Here is a 9,676-nt window from a genome sequence, read left to right as displayed (position 1 = left end):
CCCCCCCCCTTCCCCTCCCCTCAGCACTCTGCTCATTCGTCTATGTTTTTATTACCCTATTTATGTTGTTAATGAGGTGTCCATCCCCTTGATTCTATTTGTCGTAATTATGTTGTCTTGTTTTTGTCCGTCTCTCTCCCCCGATTAGACCGTGAGCCCGTCACTGGGCAGGGATGGTCTCTGTCTGTTGCCGAATTGTACATTCCAAGCGCATAGTACAGTCCTCTGCGTATAGTAAGCGCTCAATAAATACTATTGAATGAATGAATTCTAAAAATCAGTGAATACGTAAATAGATCAGAGTTAGTTTACAGATTACAGTTTCAGCCAGGCTTTCCGACACCGAGGGGTTACTCTGGGCAAGAGCAGGGCCAGAAATGCCGAGGCCGGGGCAGAGGCCTCCTGGTGCTCTCCGACTCTGCCTCCGTCGGCTCAGGTTTGGCCCCTTCTCCTCTCTTTCGGGAGCTGCGACCCCCTCCGGCCTCCATTCCCGGACCTCCCTCCTCCCCCGGCACAGGACGGGTCCATTTCGGGTCCCGCCTCGGTGCCACCGGAGGAAAAGCTGGAAGTTCTGGGCCTTCTGGGGCGACTGCGACCGAGAATCTCAGAACGGCGCCCCGCTTCCGTCCGATTAAAATCTGACGTGACTTAATGACTCTTTTTCATTATTAAGGAAGTCTGTTTTGTCCTTGACTCTTCTGCCACCACCAGTCAAAACTCTCCCTCCCCGTGGGCATCTCTTATGAGCTTCTCAGATTCAGAATAATTTATAATGAGTAAATCAAACAATCCGCTAACATGTTAATAGCCTTAATTTCCTTCTTATCCTCAAGGTCTGAAGATCCGATTGCTGTGTTGAGAATAGAAATATGAGTATTATAAATTGGAAGCTGTCAGAGATGGTCACGGGGAGAGAGACGCCGATATTAGAAACAGTGAAGAGTGGGCAAAAATGAAAGGTTTGCCGACGCTGAGGGATCAAGAACGATAGTCGGAGGCTAAAACTGATGTCTGATGATATGGGGAAGAGCGGCAGGGAGATAGGAGGACCTGGGTTCTAATTCTAACCCCGTCACTTGCCTACGGTCTGCTGGGTGATCTTGGGCGAGTCGCTTCACTTCTCTGGGCCTCAGTTACCTCATCTGGAAAATAGGGATAAAGACCGTGAACCCCATAAGGGAAGCAACGTGGCTCAGTGGAAAGAGCCCGGGCTTCGGAGCCAGGGGTCGTGGGTTCGACTCCCGGCTGTGCCGCTTGTCAGCTGTGTGGTCGTGGGCAAGTCACTTCACTGCTCTGTGCCTCAGTTACTTCATCTGGACAATGGGGATTAACGGTGAGCCTCACGTGGGACGACCTGCTGACCCTGTATCTACCGCAGTGCTCAGAAAAGTGCTGTGCACATAGTAAGCCCTTAACAAATACTAACATTATTATTATTATCATTTAACAAATACTATCATTATTATTTTTTATTACTTACCATATCCCACGCCGAGCTCTCGGCCTCGAGGGGGAGACGAGCATTAATATGAATAAATAACAGTTATGCAGGTGAGTGTCGTGCGGCCGAGAGGAGGGATGAATGAAGGAAATAAAGTGAAGGATACGCAGAAGGGAGTGGGAGAAGAGGAAAAGAGGGTTTAGGATTGGTCAGGCACCTTCCCGCACCCAAAGCCCATCTACTTTTCCAATTGGAGAACTTCTCTGTGCCTCAGTTACCTCATCTGGAAAATGGGGATGAAGACCGTGAGCCTCACGCGGGACAACCCGATGACCCCGTATCTCCCCCAGCGCTTAGAACGGTGCTCTGCACAGAGTAAGCGCTTAACAGATACCAACATTATTATTCAATCTCCTTACCTAGCAACCTGCACAGACTAACGGAAGCTCTCTGCAGAGGACTGCCCTAAATGCTTATACTAATTTCCTTCAGTCTGTGAGCTCCTTGGCAGCGTGGCTCAGTGGAAAAAGCCCGGGCTTGGGAGTCAGAGATCAAGGGTTCGAATGGCGGCTCTGCCACCTGTGTGACCGTGGGCAAGTCACTTCGCTTCTCTGTGCCTCGGTTCCCTCATCTGGAAAATGGGGGTGAAGACTGTGAGCCTCACGTGGGACAACCCGATGACCCTGTATCTACCCCGGCGCTTAGAACAGTGCTCTGCACATCGTAAATGCTTAGCAAATACCGACATTGTTATTACCAACTCTGTTTCATTATAATTTCCCAAGTGCTTAGTACAGTGCTCAGCACACGGTACGTGTTTAATGAATACTATCGATTGACCGATTGATTGCAATACATTGGTAGACTCGATCCCTGCCCTCAAGGAGTTTAGAATTCAGTGAAGGAGACAGACATTGAAATTGCAGATAGGAGGAAGCGAGAGTGTTTAAAAGTATGTATGTACATTCCACCTATCCCTGATGTTCTACCCAGCAATACCTTTAAAATGAGTTTTACCTTTTTAAAAAGGAACAATGAATCCATTCCCCAAAATATGCTTTCTCTAGAACAGTTTGAAATCCCTTTGAATTCACAGGAAAAGACCAACTGCCCTTCTACATTTAGTGTTAGAACCTTCTAGTGTCTTGAAGTGTTTCAAGTAATTCCATATATTCTTTGAAGATTTTGTTTTTCCTCTTTGAATGTGTCTGTTGGACATAATCCATAATGAACTGGGCGTGGAGACTGTACTCTCCCAAGTAAACCAAGCTAAGAAAATCAAATCTCAAAGGCTGTTTCGGTGAACGTAGGAAAGAAATCATTCATTCGCTCAGAAAGTGTATTTCTCCATAGAAATATACGGAGGCAAACTCCTAGACTTTTTTTTTTTCTGTTATTCTATTATTTTTGATGGGGCTATTGACCTCTATTTACCACACCATGGCTCAGTAGAGCGTATTTAATCTCGCCCCGTGTTGTACTGGAAAGAATTATGACACACGTCACCACTATATTAAGCAAGTGTAGCACAAGTCGGATAGCTGGAAGCTCGAGCTCCGTTATTAGGAAGAGACGAGAGAGAGAGAGAGAGAGATACCAGTTAACTCCGGGAGTCGGTAATACGATCTAGTTTGCGGCCTCGCTGCTCAGATCGTGGAAGGGCTTGAGGGGTGATTGGGAAATCTTGAATCCTGGTTGGGTCGGATGGAAAGTAGGCTAATGTCTGATACATAGTAAGCGCATAACAAATACCATGAAAATATTTGGAGATATATGTATATATATATATACATATATCTCCAAATATATATATATATATATATCTCCAAATATTTTCATGGTATTTGTTATGCGCTTACCATGTATCTATATAAAAAGATATCTATGTAATAATAATAATGTTGGTATTTGTTAAGCGCTTACTATGTGCAGAGCACTGTTCTAAGCTCTGGGGCATATACCAGGGTGATCTGGTTGTCTCGCATGAGGCTCACAGCTAATCCCCATTTGACAGATGAGGTAATTGAGGCGCAGAGAAGTTAAGTGACTCGCCCACAGTCACACAGCTGACAAGCGGTGGAGCCCGGAGTCAAAGCCATGACCTCTGACTCCCAACCCGTGATCTTTCCACTGAGCCACGCTGCTTGATATCTATATTCATTCAATTCTATCGTATTCATTGAGCACTTACTGTATGTATAGCACTGTACTAAGCACTTGGAAAGTACAATTCGGCAATAATAATGATAGCGATGATAATGTTGGTATTCATTAAGCGCTTTCTATGGACAGAGCATTGTTCTAAACACTGGGGTAGATACAGGGTAATCAGATTGTCCCAAGTGAGGCTCACAGTCTTAATCCCCATTTGACAGATGAGGTGACTGAGGCACAGAGAAGTTAAGTGACTTGCCCAGAGTCTCACAGCTGCCAGGTGGCGAGGCCACGATGAGAACCGTGATCTCGGACTCCCAAGCCCAGGCTCTTTCCACTGAGCCGCACTGCTTCCGGAAATCCGTGGCTCTTCTGGATTTCAAAATATTCTAGAGAAAGTATATTTTGGGGAATGGATTCATTTTTCCTTTTAAAAAATAAAAACTCCTTTTAAAGGTACCGCTGGGTATAACGTCGAGACAATCCCTGCCCACAACGGGCTTACGGTCTAGAACGGGGGAGACAGATATCAAAACAAGTGAACTGGCACCAATAGCATCAGTATAAATAAATAGAATTATAGAGATATTCACAGAAAAACAAGGCATTGATGTAAATAAATTGAATTCTAGGTATGGACGCATAGACCCAAAAGCTGTGGGTTGAGGGGATAGAGCCAAGGGAGTGGAGGTAATGGGAAGGGGGAGCTGAGAATGGGGGGGGGGGGGGCTCATTCGGGGAAGGCCTCCTGGAGGAGGTGAGCCTTCAGGAGGGTTTGAAGAGGGGAAGCGTGTTAGTTTGGTGGATTCATCCATTCATTCAATAGTATTTCTTGAGCGCTTACTATGTGCAGAGCACTGTACTAAGCGCTTGGAATGTCAAATCGGCAACAGATAGAGACGGTCCCCGCCCACTGACGGGCGCACGGTCTCATCGGGGGGAGACGGACGGACCAGAACGATAGCAACGGATAGAATCGAGGGGATGACCATCTCATTAAAACAATAGCAAATAAGGAGAACCAAGGTGATGTACATCCGTGAGGAGGGAGGGCGTTCCAGGCCAGAGGCAGGACGTGAGCCGGAGGTCAGGCGAGAACGAGGCCCAGTGAGAAGGTTAGCACCGGAGGAGGGAGATATAGATCGCTAGAGCGATAGATTTTATATTGGGCTCTCGGTCTTAGTTGTAGTCTCAGAACCCCCCATTACTATTTTTAGCTCATTCCCTCAGGTGATCCCTCCCGACCCCCTGCACTTCAACCCAGTGACTGTGTGTACATATTTAGCGCCACTTAATAGACTGCCTCTTGCAGTTATCTTTATTAGATTGCGATTTTATTATCCTTATGAGGACTCCCTTTCGGCCGAGGTGGTACAGCTATGTCAACTTAATTCTTGCCACGCTATGTGAGATCAGCCCGCCTTTCTCGTGCTTCCAACGGTGCCTACGCGAGAAGCGGCGTGGCCCAGTGGCAAGGGCACAGGTCAGGGAGTCTGCGGGCGTGGGTTCTGAGCCCGACTCCACTCTTCGTCCGCCGTGTGATCGTGGAAAGGTCACTTCACTTCTGTGGGCCTCAGTTACCTTCTCTGTAAAATGGGGATTAAGACTCCGCGCCTCACATGGGATAACCTGACCCCGGCGCTTAGAACGGTGCTTGGCGCATAGTAAGGGCTTAACAGGTGCCGTGATCATTATTATCAATATTGGAAAGATCATGAGCCTGGGAGTCAGAGGTCATGGGTTCGAGGCCCGGCTCTGCCACTTGTCAGCTGTGTGACCGTGGGCAAGTCACTTCACTTCTCTGGGCCTCAGTTCCCTCATCTGTCAAATGGGGATGAAGACTGTGAGCCCCACGTGGGACGACCTGATGACCCCGTATCTCCCCCAGCACTTAGAACAGTGCTCTGCACCTAGTAAGTGCTTAACAAATACCAACGTTATTACCTTTCTATTATCATTGCCCTGTTTATTTTGTTAATGAGTTGTATAGCTCCTTGATTCTATTTATCTTGATGATGTTGGCTTGTTTTGTTCTGTTTCGCTTTGCTGTCTCCCCCGTTTAGACTGTGGGCGGGGGTGGTCTCTATCTGTTGCCGAATTGTACGTTCCAAGTGCTTAGTACCGTGCTCTGCACATAGTAAGCGCTCAAGAAGTAGTATTGAATGAAAAAATTGTTGCATGATGTCTCCATCTCACCGGAGAAATTCAGGTGAAGTACTGCTGGGTTAAAATAGCCTAGAGGTGTGTGTAAATAGTAGTCACAGTGGTTATAGTGACGGAGCAGCATCGCCTAGTAGATAGAGCCCGGGCCTGGGACTCAACAGGTTGTGGGTTCTAATCCCAGCCCGGCCACTTGCCTGCCGTGTGATCTCGGGCAAGTCACTTCACTCCTCTGGGCCTCAGTTACCTCATCTATAAAAGAGGGATTGAGACTGTGAGTCCCGGGCAAGAACGGGACTGTGTCCAACCTCATTTACTTGTGTCCATCCCAGCGCTTAGTACAGTAAGTATCTAACAAATAACACATTATTATTATTCTTATCATTAATAGCAGTGGTAAGAGTAATAGGAGTAGGAGTAATAGACATGGTAGCGAATGCCTACTTAATGCAGTGAGAAGGAGCATGGCCTAGTGGATAGAGCAGGGGCCCGGGTATCAGAAAGAGCTGGGTTCTAATCCCTTCTCTTCCACCTGTCTGCTGTGGAACTTTGGGAAAGTCACTTCACTTCGCCGTGGCTCAGTTACATCTTCCGTAAAACGGAAAACACGGACCGAACGTTTTTGTGGAAAAATGATCCGGGCAGGAGAGTGAAGTCTGGACTGGAATGGGGAGAGGCAGGAGGCAGGGAAGTCAGTGAAGGGGCTGATTCAGAGATCGAGGTGGGATAGGATGAGTACTTTCCACCTGCTGTGGTTGGAAATACCATTTAGACCGTGAGCCCGTCACTGGGCAGGGATTGTCTCTATCCGTTGCCAAATTGTACATTCCGAGCGCTTAGTACAGTGCTCTGCACACAGTCAGCACTCACTAAATACTATTGCATGAAATCTCGCTAAGACCAGGGAGGTCACCATGTTCACTGAATTTCCAGCACATCAATCAATCAATCGTTTATTTATATTTATATGATAATGTTGGTATCTGTTAAGGGCTTACTATGTGCCAAGCACTGTTCTAAGCGCTGGAGTAGATACAAGGTCATCAGGTTGTCCCACGTAGGGCTCACGGTCTTCATTCCCATTTTACAGATGAGGGAACTGAGGCACAGAGAAGCCAAGTGGCTTGCCAGGGTCACGCGGCTGGCAGGCGGCGAAGCCGGGATTAGGACCCGTGACCTCTGACTCCCAAGTCCCGGCTCTTTCCACCGAGCCACGCTGCTTCTCCTAAAATCAGTAGGGGGCACCCGGATTTGAATCAGGGACCTCTTGATCTGCAGTCAAATGCTCTACCCCTGAGCTATGCCCCCTAGTATAAGTATAGTATCGTATTCATTCATTCGATAGTATTTATTGAGCGCTTACTAGGTGCAGAGCACTGCGCTAAGCGCTCGGAATGGACAAATCGGTAACAGATACAGTCCCTGCCCTCTGACGGGCTTACGGTCTAATCGGGGGAGACGGGCAGACGAGAACGATGGCGATGAATAGAATCGAGGGGACGGTATATTTGTATATTTATTTATATATAGTATTTATTGAGCACTCACCTTGTGCAGAACATCCTTCTAAGCACTTGGGAGAGTACAGTTACAAGAGACTAAACGGACGTATTGCCAACATATCCTGCGGGAGCTCAGTGAATGCTCGTCGACCCTACGGACACTTAGTACAACTTGTTTACGATATGGTAATGCTATCTGTTGAATGATTACTCTGTGCTAGACGCTGTACTCGGTGCTGAGGTAAAAGATAATCAGGTCTGACGCGGTCCCTTTCCCTCAAGAATGGTGGTATTTGTTAAGCGCTTACTCTGTGCCTGGCACTGTACTAAGCACCGGGGTGGGTACAAGCAAATTGGGTTGGTCACAGTCCCTGTCCCACATGGGGCTCACGGTCTTATTCCCCGTTTGCCAGATGAGGTAACTGAGGCACAGAGAAGCGAGGTGACTTACCTAAGGTCACGCAGCAGACAAGAGGCGGAGCCGGGATTAGAACCCACGCCCTCCCCACTTCCCAGCCCTCTCTCCATCCACCGCACGATGCTGCTTCCCTTATAGATAGGTTTAGCAGGTAACCATTTTATTTCATAGATGAATTAAGTAACTCGCCCAAGTTGTCACAGTAGTCAGGTGGCGGAGGCAGGATTAGAATCCAGCTCCTCCGACCGTCAGGCCAGGCTGGATTGGGAACCAGGGCCACAGATTTCCATTTCGGCACACGGTCACGCAGTTATCTACGCGAAAGAGTTGAAGAATGAAACCCCCTGTCGTCCTTCTCGCCGAGAAACTGCTTTGAATTTTTTTTTTTTCCCCCGCCTGCCGCGTTGTCAAACGCGGGCTCTCCTCCTATTTTTAATTAGAACATTCCCCCATTAGAAGCTCCTCGAGTTGTCATTACTTAATGAGAAGACCGTCAGGAAGACGGACCCGGATTTCATCCTCGCGTCAGTTCTCTCTTGGGGGACGAAAGCGTAGCGGGCTCGGGACGCGCCGTAATTCCACCCGTGGCAGGCACGTAAAGGGCTGAATAACAGAAATGTCTTTCGATCTCTGATTTTGCTTTTTAATAAGGAAAGCAGAGGTTGTGACGGGCCTCTGTGTAGGCACCTCATCCTTTGACAGACGGTTGACATTTGCACCTAACATTCAGGTAGCAAAGGGACTACAGAAGCAGAGAAGCAGCGTGGCGGAGTGGTTAGACCCCAGGCCTGGTCAGAGGGTCACGGGTTCCAATCCTGCCTCTGCCACCTGTCTGCTCTGTGACCTGGGACAAGTCACCGAACTTCTCCGCGCCTCGGTTCCCTCACCTGTCAAATGGGGGTTAACGGTGAGCCTCACGTGGGACGACCCGATGACCCTGTATCTCCCCCGGCGCTTAGAACGGGGCTCGGCACATAGTAGGCGCCGAACAAATACCAACATTATCGTTTGAACTTCTCTATGCCTCAGTTATCTCGTCTGAAACACGGGGATCGAGACGGTCAGCCCCATGTGGGACAATAATAATAATGATAGTAGCGTTGGTATTTGTTAAGCGCCTACTATGTGCCGAGCACTGTTCCAAGCGCTGGGGGAGACACAGGGGAATCGGGTTGTCCCACGTGGGGCTCACGGTCTCGATCCCCATTTTACCGATGAGGGAACTGAGGCACCGAGAAGTGAAGCGACTCGCCCAAAGTCACACAGCGGACAAGTGGCAGAGCAGGGATTCGAACCCGTGACCTCTGACTCCAAAGCCCGGGCTCTTTCCCCTGAGCCACGCTGCTTCTCGTGCGGACGCGGACGATGCCCGCCCCGATTGGCTTGTATCCACCCCAGCGCTTAGAGCAGTGTCTGGCACAGAGTGAGCGCTTAACAGGTACCATAATCGGAATCGCCGTTACTACAGTCTATAACCAAGAGGAAACTCAAAGAGAAATCAAATCGCGTCCACACTATAGCCCCCCCCAAAATGAAGGTGAAGAGATTTGGTGGTAAATTTGAAATGGGCAGGAATATAATAATGATAACCATTTTAATGTTGGTATTTGTTAAGCGCTTACTATGTGCCGAGCACCCTTCTAAGCGCTGGGGGAGATCCAGGGTCCTCAGTTTGTCCCACGTGAGGCTCCCAGTTAATCCCCATTTTCCAGATGAGGGAACTGAGGCCCAGAGAAGCGAAGTGACTCGCCCACGGTCACACGGCTGATAAGTGGCAGAGCCGGGAGTCGAACCCGTGACTTCTGACTCCGCGGCCCAGGCTCTTTCCACTGAGCCACGCTGCTTCCCCACCGTGCTCCGACTCACTGTAACTGTCAGCAATTTTGCCGGGCAGCTACGAGTGAATCGTGTATGTTTCACTACGCCAAGAGAAATGCTTTTACGAGGTGGTTCATTGGAAACTTAGTTACTTGAAGTTCCTTTTGTCTTGATTAAAAAACA

The 9,676-nt window shown here is 48.5% G+C and overlaps 1 non-coding gene across 1 annotated transcript; it reads right to left on the bottom strand.

The window, feature by feature from the left end:
- Window positions 1-6,991: 6,991 nt before the first annotated feature.
- Window positions 6,992-7,063, bottom strand: TRNAC-GCA. The gene has a single exon. It is a non-coding gene; the product is annotated as a tRNA-Cys (tRNA).
- Window positions 7,064-9,676: the final 2,613 nt, after the last annotated feature.

The sequence above is a fragment of the Ornithorhynchus anatinus genome, chromosome 6, assembly GCF_004115215.2.
Source record: "Ornithorhynchus anatinus isolate Pmale09 chromosome 6, mOrnAna1.pri.v4, whole genome shotgun sequence".
NCBI lineage: Eukaryota > Metazoa > Chordata > Mammalia > Monotremata > Ornithorhynchidae > Ornithorhynchus > Ornithorhynchus anatinus.
The sequence above is the reverse complement of the archived record's forward strand: the minus strand, read 5'-3'. Positions and strand labels throughout refer to the sequence as shown.